This window comes from Corvus brachyrhynchos, unplaced genomic scaffold, assembly GCF_000691975.1.
Source record: "Corvus brachyrhynchos isolate BGI_N302 unplaced genomic scaffold, ASM69197v1 scaffold10, whole genome shotgun sequence".
NCBI lineage: Eukaryota > Metazoa > Chordata > Aves > Passeriformes > Corvidae > Corvus > Corvus brachyrhynchos.
The window spans coordinates 4,963,586-4,986,464 of record NW_008236180.1 but is presented as its reverse complement, the minus strand read 5'-3'; positions in this window follow the sequence as shown (position 1 = coordinate 4,986,464).

The window sequence follows — 22,879 nt, the reverse complement described above, 5'->3', positions numbered from 1 at the left end:
CAGTAGGCTGTGATGTTTATTATGAAATATTATGATTTAAGTGGCTAGAGTAGTTCATGAAAAATGACCCCTGTAAAAGCTGCCTGGGAAACTGGATTCAGCAAATTAGCACATTCCTTAACATGATCCTCCTCATTGTGTATTGTGTGTTAACTTAAATGTGCCTAAATGGACAGTTAAGGAGCCTATACATAAAGTCTGTACATGATTATCCTATTAAGGACTATTATTGGAGTGGTTTAGTCTTGTGCTGTATCACTTATGCAAATGAGAGAAAATCTGAAGTTACTGTTACTTTTAGACAAAGTGCAAATAAGCTTTTCACTGCATATTAATGAATTGCTAATACCCAGCTCTTCTGTACCCATCTTTATGCAGATTAAAGTAATGCTGTTTGCACAGTTGCAGCATTTCAACTTTTTCATTTGGAAGCACCTAGACTAAGATTTAAAAACAAACCCAAACTCCATACCCTGCAAGTTAAAGCAACCAAAAACCCAAATAGAACTCCTGCAGAAATTGAAAATTGAAGCTGCAGAGTTGGTGAACATGTTCATCTGACTGCATTTTGTGTTAAATAGTTCAAAACTAATTTTTCATAGTTTGTCATAAAACTTAGCAGATCCAAGCTGCAGATCAAGAACGCATTGAAGAACAGATTGAAATCCATCCATATTTGAGATGGCTCTTAATTTCAAGCACATTTAAATCCCACTAATTGCAGAGATATTTCAATATATGTTTCAGTGCATCCCAGAAGGAAATGTTTCCTTGATTCAGGGCTCTGGACCCAATCATGCAACCTTAACTCATAGAAGCAACCCCTGTGAAATGAGAACCCTTATTTCTGGGCAAATTCTTCAAAGTCAAAACTTCAAAGAGAGCTATAAATGCTCACTAGATCCTTTAGGAAGAGTATGAGGTCCAGAGAGAAAAACAGTGTTGATAAACATGATCAATAATGACTGTAACTTAAGCTTTATCTCTGTTGAAAACAAGGAACCACTTCCAACTTCTTTCCAGTAAGAAAGGTGGGGAAGAAATATATATACACTATTTCAGAGAAGTGATAATGTGTTATGTGCCTTAGCCACACAGTCATTAGTAAAAGTTATCCTCATAAAGCCATCTGGTCCATATTTACAACATTACATTTAAAAAAAATTAGAAAAATGAAAATCAGAGTCATTCAGGAAGCAAGCAGTTGCTCTCGAAACACCATTTAGTGCAAAACAAAGGGAGAAAAGTCTGGCCAAAAGACACCTTTCTTACAGGTCCCTTCCAACCCAGCTCTGTGATTCCCAGCAGCTGATCCCCTGGATTTGCAGAGGGGTGGTTTCTCTGCAAGAGTCTCTGAATCCAGATTTGTGACAGCAGCAACACAGCTGGTGGCACCAGAGTGGTGTTTACGTTCAGTTTCTGGTACTCTCAACACTGGTTGCTTTTCCTTCCTCTGTTGAAGAAGACAGCAATATTTGATAATATTCCTCTGTGAAATCCTGATCTTCCTACAAAGGGGAAGCACTGTGTTCAGATGGGAGCACTATATAAGTTTTGGGTGGCTTTACGTTCATTTATGTTCATGGTTACAGGGTAAATAAATTGAATTTTTAAGAGCTCCCATCTTCGAGGGACTCACACACACACACAAACATTCCTTTCTTTTGCAACCACCCAACTAAATACAGATAATTGTGTTTGAAAGGGGAGATTCTGGCTACAAAACAACCTGAGGACTTTAACAGCAATAGTCTGTGGTTTTCCATTACCACCATTCATGTTTACATCATTCCAAGGCTGGCAAAGAACAGCAGCAGCCACAAATCAGCCAGGTGAGGGAGGTGAGATTCCTGGTGCTCCATCCCCATTTTCTCTGTCCTGAAATCCTCAGACGTTCCTATTTACCCTGGATCATCACAACTGCTTCACAGCCATTACCAGCTCTTCAGTAAATAATACGTATTCTGTCTAAATGCATAACATACAATTGCTCAAATACATAATTAATGCGGGTTTACCCTTGAGAGCTGTTGTTGGTCTCTGAGGTAAGTAATAGGTCTTTTATTGTTTAGACTTAAAGATCTCTTGAGCCTCTTTTAAGGACGTGCTTTGAGCAGCTGAGGGAAGGAAAAAAAAAGAATTCTGCACAACAAATCTATAGGTAAGTCCATTAGCAAGGAGCCAAAACTATTCTGTTCTGCTTTGCCCCGGCAGGTCTCCATAGAAGATTGAACAACAAAAGTGTCAGCAAGACAGACTGAACAAACCTCTTGCAGAAGACAAGGATTTGAGTGAAGGATGAAGGTTCAGGTCTGGTCTTACCTTAAAGAGGACCTTGTCCAGCTGCTGCCCTCCCATGAACTGGCTGGAGTTTGCAGAAGGGCTCACAAACATCCCCACAAAACAGGGAAAGACCTCAGAGACCAGCATGAGAGGAGGCTGAATTTGAACCAACAGCTTACAGGTAGAAGGGCAGTCCTATTTGCTTGTCAATTATTAGGAGCATTCAAGACCCTCATGACCCTGATTTGGAGAGGTTACAACATGAAATTCCTCTGGGGCACCCAGGCAAACCATTTCTACACAGCTCTGTGAAGCCATGGTGACCTGGTCCAGCTGGGCTGGGCAGCCACATTCACCAGGAGAACATGAGGTGAATCCGAGCAATGCTGTGGTATGCTCAGGAGTGGCTCCTGAACACAATCCTAAAAACTCCACACAGGTGATCGTGGTATTCCATAAAAACCACTAGTGCCATCCTATCAGTTCGCACATGTTCAACATTTTCATTTCTTATGTGCATAAAAAGTTAACATCCCTTATTTCTGATGTGGAACAGAGCCTGTCCAGAGCAGAGGCAACATCCCACCATGGCTGTGCCCGTTCACACTTCACTCACTGCTGGTGAGCTTCTCCTTTAAGGGCTTAGTGATGCTAAAGCCACTTTAGATCCCTCTTCCAGCATAAAGGAATAGATTATTTCTCAGCCTGCCTTAACCAGAGCTGTGCAGGGACAAGTGTGTGTGCACCACACCAACCCTGGGCTTCCATCATGGCTCAGGAGATCCAGGCACACAACTCCAAGTCATTTCAATCTCTGTTGAAGGCTGCACCATGACTTGGGAATGGTGCTTGCAAACACAGGTGTGCAGGGCAGATTCCAGCTCTCACCAGGGGCTTGTGCAATAATTACTACAGGTATTAATGAATTTATCAGAGAACATCAAAGGGGAATGTACCCCAAAGTACTTAATTTGGAATCATAATATGAACAGCAACGCTGCTACAAATGTGGAACACAAACGGAAGTCAGGCCTTTCCAACACTGTAACAATTTTGAGGAGGTCAATGACTATTTTCACACACAGACAGCATTTGCTTTTGCATTTCCTTTTATAAATGATCAAATTAAATTTGCACCGTTACTCCATTTGGGCTCCCCTCCTTTTATGTTTAAAACACAACATTATTATAGACTTACTTTATGGGTAGAGTAACTAAGAACAATGCAAGCATCATAATGAAAAAGATGTGCAGCATTTTACACTGCATAATAAATGTGTGTCCGTATCAATGTAAAACATACAAATGGCAATAATTTAACGCTGAATATTTTTCTGCCTTTAATTAAAATAAACTAATAAAGATTTCAGAGATGCATTTGCTTTAATAGAATGCAGAGTTATAATTGGTGACCTATTTTAAGCAATTTAATTTCCCATGACCTGTTTTCCAAATTAACATAGTAATAGAAGAATGTTTATTGTGTTTGGGAATATAAGTTTCTCCTTCAAAGATGTCATATGCCTTTGTGATTTGATTTAAAGGTGTGTTCTTTTATTAAAATGTTCATATAAAGAGCTTGTAAATTATGTAAATGTTTCTTTTTATGGCATTTAATAAGTCTAGAATTTTAAATCAAAGCACAATCAAAGAAAATAAACAAGGACATTTTGAAGATTCAGAAGATCACTTTAAAAAAAGCATATCAGCTGGGTTGTACCAAATTCATTTGAATCCCCTTTTTCTTAGAGCATTCATAAGAATACTTTTTCCAACTATTTTATTGCATTCTTCTGTTTATATATACACATAAACACACCCAAGCACAAAATTATGTATTTTACACACACAAGCTCAATCTGCAGCTGTTTGGAGATGGCTCTTTTTGGAATCTCATTAAACTCTCGTGGCATTGTGTGCCAAGGGCTGATTAGGCGTTATTAAAAAAAAAAAAATTCCCTTGTGTGATTTTGAGGCACCTGAATTATTCACAAGTTGCACAGGGGGCCCATTTATTTCCTGGGCCTGATGCTTCTGCACCAGCTGAATGCAGCAAAGAGCGAGTTCAATCCACTCTTACAAGAGAGGCCAAGCCCAGCAGTCGGGGCTGAGTTTTAAATATTAAATCCTCACCTTTAAATAAAGCCCAGATGACTTGTGGATGGATTTGTTGAAAATAAATATTTTTTTAACTGCTATTAGAGAGTATTTTAATTTTCTCCTGGTCCTTATTCAGTTTGAGAGCAAACAGCCTGATAAAATGATAAACTGAAATGCTTCAAGCCAGGGAAGCTCATGTGAGGTGAAGGTGCTGTAGAGACCTGGGAAAGCCTCTGTGCCCCTCCTGTTCAGGGCAGCTGAAACCTCTATCCAGGTAAGCAGCCCAACACCATCATCATGCAAAGATGAGTCCTGCACGCGTTGCACTGGAGCTAATCCTGCTTTTCATTATGGGATTATGGAGCAATGATTTTCAAGACTTCAGAAGAACTCCAGTTTGTTTGGCATGGAAGGGATGACCCAAGATTAAGGCCAGCACATAGTAAAAAACCAGGGAAAACCATTTATTGTCTTCTCAAACATTGTGTACACAAACTCCAGGTAGGAGTGCAATCCTAGGTCATACAGAGTAGTGGAATAGTTTCAAGGTGTTATACAGGGTTAGTAAAATATGTCACCTCTGTATAAAACCAGTTCTAATGTTCGCTATTTCAATTATTTTGCCACGTTGCAGATCGACTTCTTTTTCTGAAGGGTTCCTTTCTTATATTTAATTAGGGCTGCTCATTATTCAAATATACAAATGCAACTATAATACACCCATGTGCACGTTTTGCTGCTCATATGTATATGTATTTATGTACACACCTCCATAACTGTGCACACACCGCACCACAGGTCTACACGTGCCAAACACAACTCAGTCACTGCCCATATAAAGTCTCATTGACTCCCCACAGGACCCCATCACCTGAAAAGTTGAGAGAGGGAAAACCCCTCCACAGAACCGACTCTTTAATGTGCCACAGCTGCATGTGGCCTGCCCCAAAACCTCTCCTGCTCTCTAAACCATCTCCAAATCACCTGTGAAATGTTTGGGACAGCAAAGGCACATGTCTAACAAGAGGAAACTCTCCTCATGGTGTAAATATGCAGAGGAGCCGAGTGAGTTTAACAGGGGGTCAACTGCTTGGCTGGATCTCCGGGTGACGAGCAGGACATCAACACCTAGACAGATGACAGCCTCCTCCTCCAGCTCGTCTCAGTTTCGTGAGGGCTCAGACAGCCACGTGGCATCATTTCAGCAGTGCAACCTCACCGCAGAGGAGATGCTCTGTAACAGCTTGTTACAGCCCCATCTGTTAGGAATTTACAGCTAATGTATCTTACAGCACGGGTTTTTATAGGTAAGAGAGAAGCATTTGGCCTGCTTAGGAGATCTCTGCGTGCCTCTGTTCGTGATTTCGCTGCCTAACACGCTGGCTTTAGTATTTTGGGGAATTGGTATCAAAAATATCAATGATTCATCCATCATTGATAAACACGACGGGATCTTCAATAAGCCTGCTTTAGCAGCAGTATCTTTATATATGTAAATATAGATAGACAAATACGTCTCCAACGTGTGTTTCAAGCACGATTCCCTCAGAGCAGTCCAAGCTTTAAGGTACTTTATGCCCAAATCCAGGGTTTGTACCCTGACAGTTTAAACCATGAGATCCATTAAAGTGCAGGGTCCGAGGGCTGGTGGAATTGGAGTGCCCAGCAGGACCCCTCAGACAGCTGCTGCTGTCAGGGCTCCTGGAAGCATTGAGAAGAAAAGGTCAAGTCCCTCAATCTAAGAAGTTTCTATTACATTATTTGTTCTTTACAGCCTTGTTAAAGCATCCAACGGCTGAAGGCTCTGCCAGGCAGACCCAGAGAGAATGAGCAAAATGTTTTCGGGTGGAGAAAGCAGGACTAAATGAGTCTTTTACTCCAAAGACTAGGGCTGACAGAGTTCTTTACATCTGCCCACAGAGTTGAAGCCCTCCCTCCATCCAGATCCCTAAAGCATGCACAATCTAAGGGTTAGATACATCCCATAACCCCAGGAGCTGCACACAGCCCACCCAATGAGCATACAGGGACAGGTTTGCCCCGTGTCCCTCGCTGATGAGATGCAGTGTATCCTCCCTGCTCCAGTCACCCCAGCAACCCTTGTCAGAGAGCGGGAGAAATGGGGAGAGAAAGCACTAAAATAGACGATAAAGAGAACACTTCAGAAACCTATCCAAAGGGGATCTTTGAAAGGCATTGATTTCTGGGCTTCAAGAGAGGAAAAGAAAGAGAAAAATAATTCAAGGGGGGAAAAAAAGCCCTCAGAACAGACTTCTAGCTGCCTAAATTTCCTATTGCCTTCAGAAGCAGCAGCCGAGGTTCACTGGGGTTTAGTGCCTGTGCTGCTGGGTCGGACCCCAGCATGTGCTTCACGGGGACACTGCCCCAACGCAAAACCAGCCAAAGCTGCCACCACATTTTTGGCTGCTCTCACATCACTTCCAACCCTGGGGCAAATCTGACTCCAAACAAGCACCCACTGACAGAAACAGCTCCGCGTGGAAGCAAAAAAACCAGGCCCTCCATTTCCTTTCTGCTTTATTTTTAAAGGCTCTGAACTGAAAACAGGAGGAGGGGAGTATCTGGAGGTCTCTGCGTATCTTCTTTATTCAGGGGGTAACAAGGAGAAGCATTTTGCTGCTCGGAGGGTGCCCAGTCAGTGATCTGAGCAGCGCGTTATGTAACTCTGCCGAGGGGATGACAGACAGCTGGGGTTCGCAGGGCGAGCCAAGCACATCAAAGTGCCCTGGTGACGACACGAACCACGCGAACACAGCTTGAGTGTGCTCGCTGTTGCTCCAAAAAGCATCCTCGTGGCAGCCTGCCTCGCTTTAATCTATGCAACGAGCTCATCTCGCCCTCAGAATCCCCCCCACCGAACGCTGATGCTTTTCTGGCCTGTCTTCTCGCCTTTAGGAACCTGCCCGTCCAACACCCCACACCACCACTGACCTCTCAGGCTGCCTGTTCTTCCCTCAGTCTCACCCTGTTCCCACTCCTCTGCTCCTCTTTCAGTCCAGCAGCAAAAATACTGCTGAAATAAATCATTCTGGGTCCTATATAGGGCAAAAAAAAATTACTTCTGTGGTTAGCAGCCTGGAATATCCACACAGCTCTGCCTTGACCTTATGTGCCCTTAGTTAAAGGGATGTTCCATTATTAATCCAGCTTAGAGCTGGATTAACTTTTAAAGATACAAAAATGCCCAGAAGCCAAGGAAGGTGATATATTTTTGGCTGGTTGGAACTGGCAGACTGCCGGGCAGGGTTAGCAAGCATCTAGAGCTTAGGAGAGGTGCTTTTAGATAAAAATCCTGATATAAAAAACCAAGCCAAACCACTCTAAAATAAATTACGTAATTAAGTGACAGCCAGCAGGTCATGCAGGACAGTTAACATCCCCCAGATATATTTGTGCTCTGTGAGAAATTCCCATTACGGATTGAATCTGCCCAGTCTGGAAAGCAGAATCACATTCCTACCTGACAACAGGGATTTTGAAAGGGAAGGGATGAGCAAAAGGTAATTCCAAAGAAGAACAGAAAAACATGCTGAAGAGAAAAACATTAAAGGTCTGCTCCAAAGCCTAAAAAAACTGATGTCAAGGGGAGGTTTTGTTTTCCTCCTTTCAATAGACATCAGATCGTGTCCCTCCCTGGAGGACAGTTTCCAAATGTGGCTGTTCTAATGAAGCATTGAGAATCTGCATTTGGAGGCTGGAATTTCACAGTGATTGCAGCCCCCCAGGTAAGGACTCTGCCTCATTTGCTGTATGACTGAAACGAGCACAGGGTGGGCAATCCTGGAAATGAGACCTGACTAGCAGGAACATGACTGGGAAGAGAGCAGAGCGATGGCTGTGGTTAGTGAAATGTGGATTTGCACATGCATCTGCACAAAGAGAGCTGAAATGCCAACCTAAGTTACCCCCTCACATTTCAAATCAGATACTTGGAACTTGTAAACACGCTGAGAATATTAAGTCATGCATCAACAGAAAGATGGATTTTAACATATCCTTGAGAACAAACTCTGAAATACTTCTAATGAGTGCCTCTCATGGAACTCTGCACATCCACACCCATGGACTGCTGCTGGCTGCAAATCCACATCCATTGTGTTTGCTTCCCTCGCTGCCTGGAGAAGGGATTTATGAGCAGGATACCTGCTTTTGATGAGCATTCCAGTGAGGAGCTGAGCAGAAAGGGAGAGGGATGATGTTACAAATAAACCAGGAACTGTTGAGCTGCTACTGTTTTGCTCATTGCAATAAAGTTCCTTGTTCAGCATAAAAAGGAGGCGATTCTGGCTGGTTTATCTCTATTACCATGTATCAAACATGTATAAGCAAAAATAGTCAGATAATGAGAAAAATTACCTTTGAATAAGCATCACATAAAAGGAAATGGTTAAGATCTGCCATGAATTATTCAAGCAGCTCCAAATATAAATTGCCACAAATAGCAAGGCAAGATTTTTTTGCCTTTCTGTGTGTTGCATATGTCCTGCAACCACCCAAACAGCACATCCTGCTTTGGAAGCTGCATACGGAGAATTGCATCGCCTCGAGGAAATCCAATGGGAGGCAACGGTACACAGGACAGATTATGCTCTTCCTCGCCTTACATCTTGCATATATATATGTTTTAAAGCCATTTTGTGCAACTAGGAGCTTTCAGCACATTATGCCTCTGTTGAAAGCCCACTACTACACCCAGAGGGCTTCACAGAAAATACTGCAGCTGAGGGGAAGCCTGGGTCCCTCAGCTGGAAATTAGGGCCGTGGAGCTGCGAGGGAATCCAGGCTGCAGCATAATTAAGAGTGATTCTTCACTAAAATGGCAATTCTGTTACTGCAATACTGACAGCTATTTAGACGCACGTGGGAAAAAACAAAAAACACTGGCTGGTGGCTGAACCTGAGTAAATCTGTTTGTTCCAGCAGCACGCAGGTCAAACAGCAGATTTGGCACGGGGATGGTGGCACTTGGGCTCGCCTGCCCTTTCTAGGACACAGCACGCAAAGGACAGTGGTAATCTGCACTTGTGCTTGTCTGAGGCTGCAGGGAACAGAGCTCCTCTCCCCTTACTTTGGTCACCGTGTAACACCTCTGACGCCTGATCAAATCAAACAGATCGAAGGCAGAAGCACATCCTCATGCGACCTGTGAGAGCCCAGCTCAGCCCCTCTCTGCATCCACGGGATTCTGCATCCTCCCTCCTACTCGGCTTCCTCCTTCACCCTTCCCCTCAGCCTCTCCTTTTCTTTAAAAATTTGGGTCACCTTGCATACACTGGCACAGATTTGCCCAATGAAAACTGCTTTTGTGCAGTCCCCCAGGGTAGGAATAAAGTGGGGATTGATGCTACAGGGAGAGAGACGGCTCTCTGTGCACAGGAATTCAGTTCTCTCTGTCTGGGGGGAATATACAGATAAGAACTTAGATTATTTTTTTTCAGAGTATTCCAGATAAAGTTCGTAATATTCCAAACATGCAATCTGCGGAAATGCATTGCTTTTCTTAAATGCTCAGAGGAAAACAGAAGTCTTTGCTTTCTGAGACCTTTTTTCTTTAAAAAAACAAACTAAAAAACAACAAATTTTCTGCTGCTTTGAAAGCAGCACACATTTGTGCGTGCCCACTGCTTGAGTGTCTCTCTGCCTTGCCCGAGGAGCATGTGCCTAGCTCGAGTCCCCACGGTGAGTGGCAGAATCTGCCATATGGAGGTCACCTTGTCCAGGTCCATAAATAGCTCTTTTTCCTAAGCAGGGAAGGAGCTACTGAGAGTAATGAAAGAGGAGGCTAGCTCACATCCGTGGCACTGATTGGTGCCAGGGTTACAGCACGCAGAGACTTGTCATGCCAGCAGCAGCGATACCGTCAATCTGCAGGCACAGAAGTCACCTCCTTCCACCGTGGAAACATGTGCCAGCCAGTTTTTCATTTCAGCTTTCACACGGGGGTTTGGATGCCTTTCAGGAGTGGAGAACAGATACTTCAGGAAGGGTGTCCTTGGGGAGACAGCAGCAGGCCCCAGGCAAAGGGATTTGCTGCTTAAGGACATGAGGTGGGGGCTGCCAGGTGGGTCCCACACTGTGGGTCAGGGCATGCAGGAAGTTTGATGAGCAGCACCATCCAACCCCCCTCCTACTGATGCTGAGAGCTCTGTAAAGGCACAGGCATGAAACAGTTCAGGTACAGTGACAAAACCACCGTCATTCAGCCCCTCAGTTTGTGGCAAGGACTCCTCTTCCATGCACTGACAACCAGAGATGGAAATATTTACAACTGCACCTTGTGCAGTGAACCTTTTTGCTTTATTCAGCTTTCAAGATACCAACAACTATGAAAATGTTACAGCAAAACCACCTGATAGCCAACAAGGTGCTCAGCTAGCACTAAGTAATTGGTACCTTCATTTAAAAACAAGACTGGAACGTGTCAGCCAGAATGTCGTGTCAGAATGCCTTTCACAGACCAGAAAGCACACTGAGGTGTTTGCATTACAACATCCTGGGGAACAATGGGAAAATGAGCAAAACAGGGCAAAAATAATGTTTCCAGGTAAATCACAGGATATTTAAAGGAGGGTAGAATGCAAGAAGGAGATAAAACTGTTTTCTTTGATTCTAATTCAAAATTATTTCAGAGTACAAACACTGGAAGTCTGAACTAGCACCATCCTCTTTTTGCCTCAAAACATTTAGCTGATAAATCATATCAGGACATAAGGTTAAGGAGGAAGCAGAAGCACCAATCTTGATGCATTCAGATTGCAACCTTTTAGAGAGTTACACCTGGTAGTAGGGAGGTGGTAACCCAGCTGTTAACACCCCTTTGTGAGGGTGATGCCTGCGCTCTGCTCTCCATCCTGCTCAGAACGATCCCCTCCCATTTGCCAATATAGGAAGGGAAGAGCACTTATCCCTCTATGACATCTTTTTGCATCCCACAGGCTGCAAATCCCTGGTTTGATCTTGTTCGGTGTGGAACATCTGACATTACCCATGACTATAGGATTGGATAAAAGGGATGAACAGATGGATGGATCACGTATACACGCTGCAAAGCCTTTATCCTTCGCTAGGTGTTGGTTTAAGCGATGCACAGTATTTTTAAATAGCCTCTTCTCTTTTTCCTTTCCCCTTCACAAGTTTTCCTCTAATGTTCCTCCCCTCGGCAGTCTCTTCCCCCTTCTCCCATACAAACACTTTGAGCTCAAGTTTTGATATATAAAAAAACACCCAACCATGAAGCAGCCCTGAGCCAATGTTTCCTTTGTCCTTGCTCTTTAAAAGCTGTAGTTGCTGCTCAGATGAGGTAACGGGCCTCATAACACAAGAAGTATGTTTTTCAGAACTTAATGTCCTCTGCCACAGATGTCGTCTCTGCCAGAGGCTTATTAACACCTCAGAAGAGCAAAGCCCTGCCCACAAAGGCAAGGGAATCTAAAGAAGATACACAAACAAAGGAGGTGAATGTTAAAAGCAGCTAATGAGGGGGAAAAAAACCCTCCACCTTCCCATCACGGCACTTCAGAACAAGTAGCATTGCCAAGCACTAAAAACCTGGGGATTAAAGAGACAATTTAGGAAGACTTGATGTGGGGAATGGAAATCTCCTGGAAGACATTACAAGAACACAGAAGATCAGCACACGTATTTGGGGAAGAGAAGAACCACCTAGAAAAAATATAGATGTGTGTATATGGACAACTTTGCCAGGACTAACAGAAAAGCTATTTAGAAATAATCAGGCACATTTATTTCCTATAAAGGAAATTCTAATTTGATGGGAAATTGAAACAGGGGGACATGCAAAAAGAGGTTTCATTATCAAAAAAGATGCACTTTCAGAGGAACTAACTGAAAAAGCAAACCTGTTTGTTTACCAACCTTTCTCCTTAAACCAATCCTCTTAGAAACACTAAGGAGCACTCAGATAAAATATCCACTTCACTGACTTGTCTTTCCTGCTCTGGAAATGCTATGTGCTGTTTTTCAAATTATTTTTATTCCCCCCACTGATGCACTTGGTCCTCCTTTTTGGTTTTGAGTACTCCAAGGCTGCATCAGAGGCACTCAAGCAGTTCTCCCAAGGTGTCCATGGGCATCCCATGGGGCTCCCATCACCTCATGCACTGGGATGGAGTTTCCCTTCTCTTTCTCTCTGGGGCAAAGTGAGGCAAGCATCCCTTTATTCCTTTGGAGAAACTGAGACAGATCATAAAGATCAGGATTTTCTTGCCAGAGCAAGATCCTTGCTCAGAGACTCATGTGAGTGGCAGGAATGTGGCAGAGGTCTGGGGCCAGACTGGAGGGTGAGACTCCTTGTATGAAAAATGGATGGGTGAGCAGTCATTATGGGGCCATGAAAATCAGCAGAAATAAACAATAAGTCAGGATGTTCAAAAGGGCACTATGAGTGATCTGAGCCACAGCAAGGACAATAAAATCAGCCCCTGAGATTGTTGCTATTTAAAGAAATGTTTCATATGGAAATGAACAGCCCGTAGAGGGATGAGCTGGGTTTGTAACACACATAATGCTAAAACTGCCTGGCATTTATCCCCAGTGCAGCACACAGAGGCTGCAGGGATCACGAAATATATCACAGGGGTTAAGAAAACTCAAGGGGCTAAAGGATTCAAAGAGCTCTTAAACCAGGTTAGACACTCCTGCAAGAACTGGATGGTAATTAAAGCATTTCCAGTTAGTTAAGTTGCATTCACTCATTCAAGGAGAGGCAAACTTTTAGCAGGGGTCTCACACTTCCTGCCCTTGGCATGAAAAACAAGTCAATGTGAAAATTATCCTGAACTGAGGCTGCAGCAGATGCTGAGCAACCCATTGCTTGGAAAGAGCAGAAACACTGAGATGTCCTGTCCACACAGCGGGGCTGGAAGTCTCCATGCTGATAAGGACCCTTGGAGGAGACAGTATTGTCCCTGTGGTACTTTTATCTGTAAAATGGAAGGGGTCATAATTACTTGTTCTTTGAGGATGTCCAATACAGCCGTGTTAACAGCTCATGTGCTGGAAAGGAAACCCACGGAGCCCCAGCTCCCCCCCAGGGTCAAGAATCATGTCTTGGGCACTGCGTGCACAGCAAAGAGTATTATAATTTTTCAAATTGTCCACCCCTTTCAGATGATCCATCCCCAGTTTTGTCAGATGTCCTTCCCTCTGCAGGGCTGAGCCAGACCACAGAAAAATCAGGATCATTCAAAGGGCAGAAGGATGCAGTCTGTCTCAGATGGTGCAGGCTTGGATTGCAGTCAAAGAACTGAATCTTCTGCAGAGATTAACAAGCTCCACAGGTGCAGGGGAAGAACAGACTCTTCGAACACAGGAGAAGAAAAACACACAGTATGGAAAAATGCCCACTGCCTGACTCGCTACTGAAACTGTTAAACAACTGTCAGTGGGTTTTCTGGAGGGAGGCTGGGAGATGCAAAGGTGTGGAAATAGAGAAAGCAGCAGCCGCCAATGTCCCACAGGAAGGAAACGGCGGCCAGTGCTAGGAGATACAATCTGATCTTTTGTGTGTTCTGCAAGTTGCCTTGTAGGAATCAAAGACCGTAGAAAACCAGTTTGTGAAATAATGGTGGTGACAGAGCAGCACCTCCCTGTGTCAGGGCTGTTTCACAGAGTGGGGCTAATTCACCTTTTGTCTGCCTAATAGCACTGCAAAACCAGAATCCCTCCGATCAGAGAGGCTGAGCTATTTCATGCTGTAAACTCTTTGCAGGCAGTCTGACAACAGAACGGGCTCTGTAAAGCATTTCTGAGTAGCAATGAGCCTCAAATGGCACTTCCCAAAGCCCTTCTATCCCATGGAGAGCAAAAAATGTGGCAGGGAAATACCAGCTTCTCCGGGAACGGGCGTAAATAGCTCTAAGTGGGTATGGCAGCAAAAGCAATGTGATAATATGAAGGAAGAGCTGCTGAGATTATCAGTTCCTGGCATTATATTCCCAAAACACTCCTGAAGCCTCACAGCTTCCATATGGCTCATCAGACACATACAATAACATGATCGCTCAGAACATTCAGTCCTATAGAAAGGAAACAAGAAACACAGACATGTCCCTGTGCTCCTGCACACACAGAGAGGTGACACCAGGGCCTGGAACAAAAGGGACAAGAGCAAATTCTGTGCTGGAGTCAGCTTCCTCCAGGCCTCCTGCTCACAAGTTCACTGTGAACATCAAACCGTTGCAGAGACGTTGCTTCCACATGGGGCACAGACCCCACAGAGCCACCAGGCCCGTCTCCTCAGGTGACGAATTTTGGGCTCTGTGGAGACGTGATTCAAACCCAAGCTCCCTGGGGGCACCATGCAGGCCTCTACTGCAGACAAGGAGCTATCACCGAGCACTTCCAGAGCCATGGCTCCATGTCAGCCTGCCAAAAATCCTGCCTATGAGCAAACTGGAGAGCAATTCTGCTGGAGAGAGCAAAGCTGCACTAAAGTGACTCTGGGTGGTGGTGACTCTGTGCAAACATGGCTGTTGTCACATCTTAGTGACACAGAAGCTGCGGATACCCCATCCCTGGAAATGTTCTAGGTGAGGTTGGACAGGGCTCGGAGCAACCTGGTCTAGTGGAAGGTGTCCCTGCCCACAGCAGGGTGTGGAATGAGATGAGCTGTAAGATTCCTTCCAACCCAACCCTTTCTGTGATTCTGTGATTCCACAACAGCGGAATGGGGCCTCAAAGTCCTCATCCCTTTGCCCTATCAACGGAGCAAGGTTTTAAGAGAGCAGAAGTTGTTATTGGTGGTGCTAGAAAAACTTGGCTGTTCTCCAGAATTTTCCTAGATGATTTCCTCGGGTAGCAACTCTGGCCCATCCCAGAGCTGCTGGAATCACAGTCTTCGCTGACTGCAGCATTTTATTTTCAGTCTAAGGAAGGATCAGGCCTGTAGCGAGCTCCAGAAAAACTTCTCAGTCATGGCTTGTAACCATGAAAACTCCTTCCCCAGCCTACTGAGGCGCAAAAAGATGCAGTTTCGGTTTCTGTGATTCTCTTCCAAGACTGATAAGCCAGCAACAGTATTACTTGTTTCTCAGTCATCTGTTCTTCAGTTTTCAGAAACTATTTCAGTTCTACAAACCCAGCCTGCCATCTTTTTCCTTCTATGAGACTTTAGAAAGAAAAAAAGGATGAATCACCCTTTTTAAAATTACTTTTCCAAGTGGGGGGGTCTCTTTCACAAAGTTACTTACTCCTAGCATCGACTGCACTGTTCCTTCTGTGGTACCCCTCATTTCTTTGATGTTTCCTCTTTCCTCACTGAGTGGCTTGTTTATTTTTATTTTTTTTATAAGCAAAGCCTAATTCTTGGTTTTCTTGTTTAAACTCCTCAGCCAAGCTCCTTGAGGAGTAAAGTAGGCATACAGAAAGTTAATGAGAAATTTTCCCTCTATCCCTGAGGACTGAAGAGGGGATAATTTAGGTAGTGTTTGGAGCCAGCTTCGGCCCTTTTAAGACTTTCCGGCATCGCTGCGGGAGGAGGAGGATCCAGCTGTCCTACATTTTCCTTGTAGATGCTACCACTGCTGACAGAGCATGGCTTTTCTTCCATGTATTTTCTTCCGTGGCTCTGCCAGGTCTGAGCAGAGCGGGCGGAGCAGGAGCTGCAGCGCTGAGCACACAGCCCCGTGCCAGCACCCAGGCAGCGCTGGGATGCCGCGCGGTGGCAGGCTCCTGGCAATAAGTGCTAATTCCCATCACCTCCCTCCACTGGACACCCCCAATGCTGATGACTGGTTATGGCACCTTCCGCTGGATGCGATCATCTCATCATCTCCTAATTAGCCAGATCAGCTTTCCTCCTCATCAAGAGCAGCCACTGAACGTCTTCTCCCTCTTCCCAGGATGGGCTCTCCCCCCGCTCTGCTCTGCCGCGCTTCACCCTGGGAAACGTTTTGTGATACTCTGGATCCCTTGTAAACCGTATTCTTCCATTTGGGCAGTCTTTCAACTCCATGAAAGTTACACGTTGTTTTCATTTCTTCTCAAGTACCTCAGGTCAAAGAAAGACCTGTGTCACAGTGGCTCTAAAAGCCTAATAAAGTCTTTCATCCAGAGACCTGCTTGCTGGCGCAAAGTCAGGGAAAACAAACTAAGTCATCGAGTGTTGTTCAAACTGTCAGATCCTTTTCAGCATGCTCTTCCTGCCAGCCTGTTCGTGTGCGTTTGGGGGCTGGGATGGGGAGGAAGGGAAGGGGGGAAAAGAAAATTCCTGATGGCAGAAAGCCCATGGAACAACTGGCACCTTTCCAAAGCAGCCTCCCCCCAGCCCCCAGCCCGCCTTCGTGGGCACAGGCGTCTGCCAATCTGTTCTGCACACACACACACACACTGCACAACACAAGCAACAAAATGACTTTCCAACAACTTTGCTCACAAGTGCCACTCTACCCTGAGTTTGGCACCTTGAGCTTTCTCCTCACCCCCGCCTCTCCGGGCTCTGCCTCCCAATGAGCTGGACAGGTTCCAGTGTTTAAAAGCCCATTTAACCACTCCCTTTTGTTTAGAAATACTAAGCCTTGATCTGATTTTATCGACCCTGCCGTGCCAAGAGGAGGAGGATGCTGAGGGTTTCTGAGGATCCTGCAATGAGCTGAAAAGCTCCACGAGCCCTTCAAGAAGGGCTTTGCCCACTTTGCAGCAGCCCTTGTGCTATTGTGGAGGCCCAGAAGGAGAGAGTGTACCATTTACAGGACCACACAGGATGGCTTCCACTCTTGCTGTTGTGCGCATTTCTCCCTGTAAAAACTTCATTATTGGCACTGAGGAGGTGAAATTCAGCTCTGTGCTTGGCTGGCACTGTCTTTTGATGGTTAAATAGCTTTCTTTACACTCTTCACCTTGTTCAGTGCTGCTATGCCCAGAAAAATCAGAGCAGCAGGGGAGTGAGGCAAAGAGGCACGAACAGGACCTCTGCTCTGATTGACAATTGTAATCTTCCTGGGTATTGTTAGGAGACATCTTTCTGCACTTGATAAACCCAGCATGATTACATGAAACATATCCTTTTAAAATATATTTCTCTTTTTCATAAAGCAGGTAAAGCCAACTGCATTTAGAGCTAATTTCAATTCCTTTGTACAGTGCAGCATTTGGATGCCCTCTTAAGGATGCTGGGTTTGGAAGTTTGTCTTTTCTCATAACCCCAGAGAAGCTCTTAACATCAGTGACAGAAAGGGCTGTCAGATTACAAGTCAGACAGAACCAGAGAGCTCTGGAGTAAGAGGAGAATCTTCCCAAAAATACGCCTCCATTCCCCACATGATTATTTCTTTGAGTAAGAACACATGTTCTGTGGAAAGATGTAACCACACACCGACCACTGAGATCACCAGCCACATTTTGGTTCAATTCTTCGTATCCATCATCCCACCGGTTCAGTGCTGTGGCTCATCAGGGCACTGCTAAACAGGAGGAGGAATTTAAACATCCACAGCACTGCTATAAATTTGAATGAATACGAATAGTTTCTCATCTATGGCAATTTGCACCAATCAAGGCTGTACCTTCATGTATCCGGCAATCTGGAGGAAGGAGTCTGCCTCCTGCTAGGCAGTTACTGACACATTTTTAGCTTCCCTGCGCTGGCTCTGCCCTCCTCTACTTTTCATTTCCCACCAAAGAGAAACATAAAGGAAGTGATGATGAACAGGCAGCTGTGGTCAACAGAACAAGTAGCATGATCGAGAGATCCTATCTGAAAAGTTCACAGAAGAACAGCCTCACTAGCATTGAGAACAGCAGAGCCTGGAACAATATCACTGAAAAACAAATTACACACAGGCACTATCCAAGTCCAAACCAGTCAGATATTTTTGATATCCTGCAGCTTCAAAGGGGATAACAGGCAGTTGAGTGCTAGTGCTGAAGATCACGTTAGCCCCACCAGATTATTCAGGTCATGCTAAACAGCAAATTCAGTGGATTAAAAGAGTTCTCATTCCTGCTGTGCACTTTTAACAGTCTGCGAGTTACACAGAGGGCTGAGGATGCTATGTACATCGCACGTCTTGTGCAGCACTTTATAGTCAGACAAGCTCAGCAAGGGGCATCTGCCTTCCTAAAAATTGCCATTGACCCACTCCTGTTCAGGAACACTGAGAAACCAATGGACTCACCCAGCAGCTATGTGAAAATCTCTTTGCCAAGCCATGCAGAACTCACTTTTGTGTCTGCAGTGCATCGGCGCTGTATTACCATGACAAAACCAAATTGCCACCATTGAGGACGGTCTTTGCTAACACAACAGCCCTTCTCTGGTAATAAACTCGTGTGCACAAATGACGGCACAATGAGGGGATGTGGAACCGCTAGAGGATCTCTGGGGTAGCAGCCAACAGCTTTTCAGCTTTTTTCTTGTCTGACCCAAGTCATTCTCCACGCAGGCGTTGGTGTAAAGCTCAGCAGCACAAAGCTTGGCCAACATCAGGGTGGTGTCATTGTCTCACATTAATGTACAATTCCCACAATTGCTGCAGAGCAAAGGCAGCACAGCCCCATTTGTCATTTGAAAACATTTTGGGGGTTCTGCTGTGTCTAGCACTACCCTTGCTCTCATTATGGGTCAGTTAAATCATGGGTGTTCCTGCAGAATGTCCAAAACCCACGTGGTACCAACCCCGCTAATACTGAAACCACCCACAGTAATTCAGGCTGTATTTCAGATGTCAATTACAAGTCTTTCGTAATCATTACAAATGAGGATGTACTGGGACAGGCAGGAAGAGAAGCTCCCAGGTCCTTCCCAGCTCCTACCACCTTCTTGCCAACCGCCAGCCCAGCACAACAGAGACAGAGCTCCCCAGAACCATTCTGTGCTGGTCATTGCTCATTTGAAAAAACAAACCCTTCAATGGCTGAGTGAGCAAATGGCAAATAAATGAACAGTGGTATTTCTACATGATTTTTCAAAATACCTTCTGCTGAGATGGAGTCTCTGATGTCTAATAGAGGTATAAACTGCATTTCGCTCCCTTTCAGGGGGAGCAGCAATGGGGTTAGCTCTCTCCCCCACTGCCCATGCTGGAAAACTACTAGGAATTAAATATCATTGAGATTTCTACCTCTGTCAAAACTGGGAGAGATTAGCTGACAGGCTTAAAAAAATATTATGGAAACTGATAGACAGAGACACCTACACACTGCTTCATATGGCACAGAACTGTTTTCCCAAAAAAAAAAAAGGGCTAAAAATGAAAACGGTCAGTCCTTGAGCAGGTCAAGACATGGATATGAGCTTGTTGCTGGTGGGCTGACAGATTCCTTGTGGAGGCAGACAGCTCTCCTGAGATTCAATGAACAACGTGAGAGAAAGATTTGGTTTAGAGTAAAATGCTAAGTTGTGCACAAGGGTTTGGGAGGAGAATTCTCCCCAAGACTAAACTCAACCTGCAGTTTCACAGAACAGCTTTGACCTCACAATCAGCACGTTATGGACTCAAGTCCCACACCTGCACCCAAAACTAGAAGCTGAAGTAGCTGTTTTTTCCACCCATAATTATCATCTTATTGGTGTTTTAAGACAGAAGACAGCAAAATTTTAACAGGCACTGTACTCATGAAGTCTTCAACAACCATTACATGGATACAACAGCACTGCAGCATCACAGTAACAATTTGACAAAGGTTTTTTTCACAAAAGTTCGCAGACATTCCTGGGTATCTTTTTCAGCTGAGAAAAGTCACCCAGAGCTCCCACAGAGGACATCTCGAGGTTAGGAGATGGCAAAGCTTAACATTCATCACCAGCAGATCAGGGAGCAGATGGAAAAACCACAGAAAGACGTTGCACCAAGTTTGCTGTTTCTTTAAGTCGCTGATGGATTCACACATGATGCAACTAGACACAACACAGCACTTGCATCTTCCTGCATCAGTGATTCTGCAGACATAGATCTTCCCACCCTCCTTTTCCCTCTTCCAAGGCCCAGATGTAATTTTTGTCTGCAACTGGATACAATCACTTTCTGCACACAAGCCCAGCAAAACAAAACATCCCATTTTCAGTTCACAGAGCTGCCATGGCAGAAATAAATATTATTTTGTTTGTTGGGGATTTCTTTCTGGTTACTGTCATTTTGTTTTCCAAAAATCATTGTTCTGCAGAACAATTTAACATAATGCATTCTTCCTGCTTCAAGACTTTGCAGTTAGCTGAACAGTGGTTAGGTTCTCAGTGGAAAAGCAAGTCCTGAAAAAGCCAAACCCCAAATTTCTCTGAAATCTCAACCTTTAGACAACTTCCTAAATCAACAAACCTGAGACAAGCACTGTGCCTCCTCCCATTTCAGCAGGGGTTGCCCCAACACAAATGTCTGCACCACTGCCATGGTTTGCAAGCAGAAGGTGACAGCTTTGGGTTTGCCCTTCTACTTGGAGCATGCTGTGGCTGATCTGGACAGAGCATCCCCTTCCTTATTCCCTGAGCTCTGTTTGCAATTGGTATCTGAATTTCTTGAGAAGTATGGAAGCAACTGCCTGTCTGACTGATACCCCAGGAATTTAAGATAAAACCCAGAGCAGAGCAGCAGCCTTGCTCCAGCCATAACTAGGGCAGTATTTTCAGAAGCACATTGCTTGATATTGCTGATTTGAGGCAGGGGATGGGTCCTCCTTGGAAGAGAAACCTACTTAAGGTACGGCTTTGTGGTCCTGGCTCAAGCACGTGTAAAGGAGCCTGAACTCTGTTTGCAGGGGGCAGCTTCAGGAATTAGCCTCTGTTTTCTCCTTCTCTCTCCCTTCTCACTTCCATTGCCTGATCTGGTGGTAATTTTCCTCTCTCTGGTGCCTCCCTCCCCATCCTTTCCTTCTCCCTTCCCACCCTGTCAGCCAATGACAAAAATAGAGATGAGAAGAGACACAATTGCATAAAAGAAGGGATTTTTCCATCTTTAATAGCAGAGGGGGATTGGTTTGTGCTCTGCCTCTCTGCAAAAGCTTCGCAGGTTGGGCAGGTAAGGTTTGAAGGGAGGCTGTGTGATGCATTGAGCTGAGCTTGCCCTTGACCTCCAGCTCCCTGCCTGCTCTGCCTCCAGCTTTAGTGAAGGCACCAGGCGTGGAATGGCACCAGCAGTGCTGCTTGGTGCTTTTCTAAGCAGCCTTTGAGAGGAGGGAGCAGCAGTCTCAAATGTGCTCTCTCCGTGGTGCGCGCACCTTCCTCAGGCACACCTGGGGAGGAACCTTGTTCTGGGATGGCAGCACTAACACAAAAAGCACCTTTCTGTGCACACACTGAGGCTGGGTCCAGTAGATACAATGCTGTTGTACTCCAAAATAAGAATCCATTTAAAAAATCCAAGTTACTGATAAGAATGAAGGAAAAAGAAAAATTAATCAGAGTTTACCTTGCTTTTTGGTGGGTTAGGCTTGGGGGTTTCTTGTACCTCAAGAGCACTGGATACTTTGTAGCTAAGAAAAAAAAGAAAACAGAAGAAATCAAAAGAAGAAATTATATCAGCACACCATTTAAAAAAAGCTGTATATGCTTTAGTTTTATCTTTGCATAGTATTATAGCTGTTCAGATTAAACTTTGCAAAAAAATATTCTCCATAGGTATATCCTCATTTTTGTCAGACAACATCAGCTCTTTGATCTTTATTCACTTGGAGAAATGTTCTTTTCCTTCCAGCTCTTTGCTTTCTTGCCTTTTGTCACACTTGAAACCGAGGCTGGCCCAAAACTGCTCTGAGACATCTCATCATTTTCACCAGGGTAGTTTATCACCAAACTCAGTATATTTTTCTGCTCCCGAACAGGGCAATCAAAACAACACCTTAACAAAGGATGAATTTCCAGGTACCATCAGCACAACTGCAGGATGATGCCTCATACAAACCAGGGCACTTTCGTGCATTTCCACCAGCACCATGGCAAACTACTCAACCATTTCTGAGTGCAGAGCGGGTTCTGCAAGCAACACGTGCTGCTTTGCCTTTGTGAGCAGGGGTCATTGCCTTTTTTATTTCTCCTCCATGTTGATTTCCTAGAGGAACAGTCCTGTCCTTCCTCCATAGGCATTTGTACCAGCACAAACCAGATTCAAACCTCAGAAAAGCCCCATAAGGAGATGCCAAGCCTATGGCACTACCGGCCTAAGGGACAGTGTCATCATGCTCAGTGTTTGATTGTATATTCCCCACACAAAATTAATTGATCCTGTCGTTTCAATGGACCACCAACAGCTCTCAGAATTAACCACAAGGAAGTAGAGAGACTCGATTCAGAGATTTGAATCGACAAATTCAGAACACCAAAATAAAATCATTCCCATTATGATTTTTTTAAATAAATGCTACTCAGTAAGGCTACATAAAGGATTTTCTCTAGTGTACTTTGGTCTGGACTTCTTAAACACATTTGAGAAATTTCCCAACACAATTTTTGTAGAGAAATGGATCTACCAAGATTAATATTTCCCCTGGAAATTCACTGTAAATATTTTTTTAACCTACTTTTCTT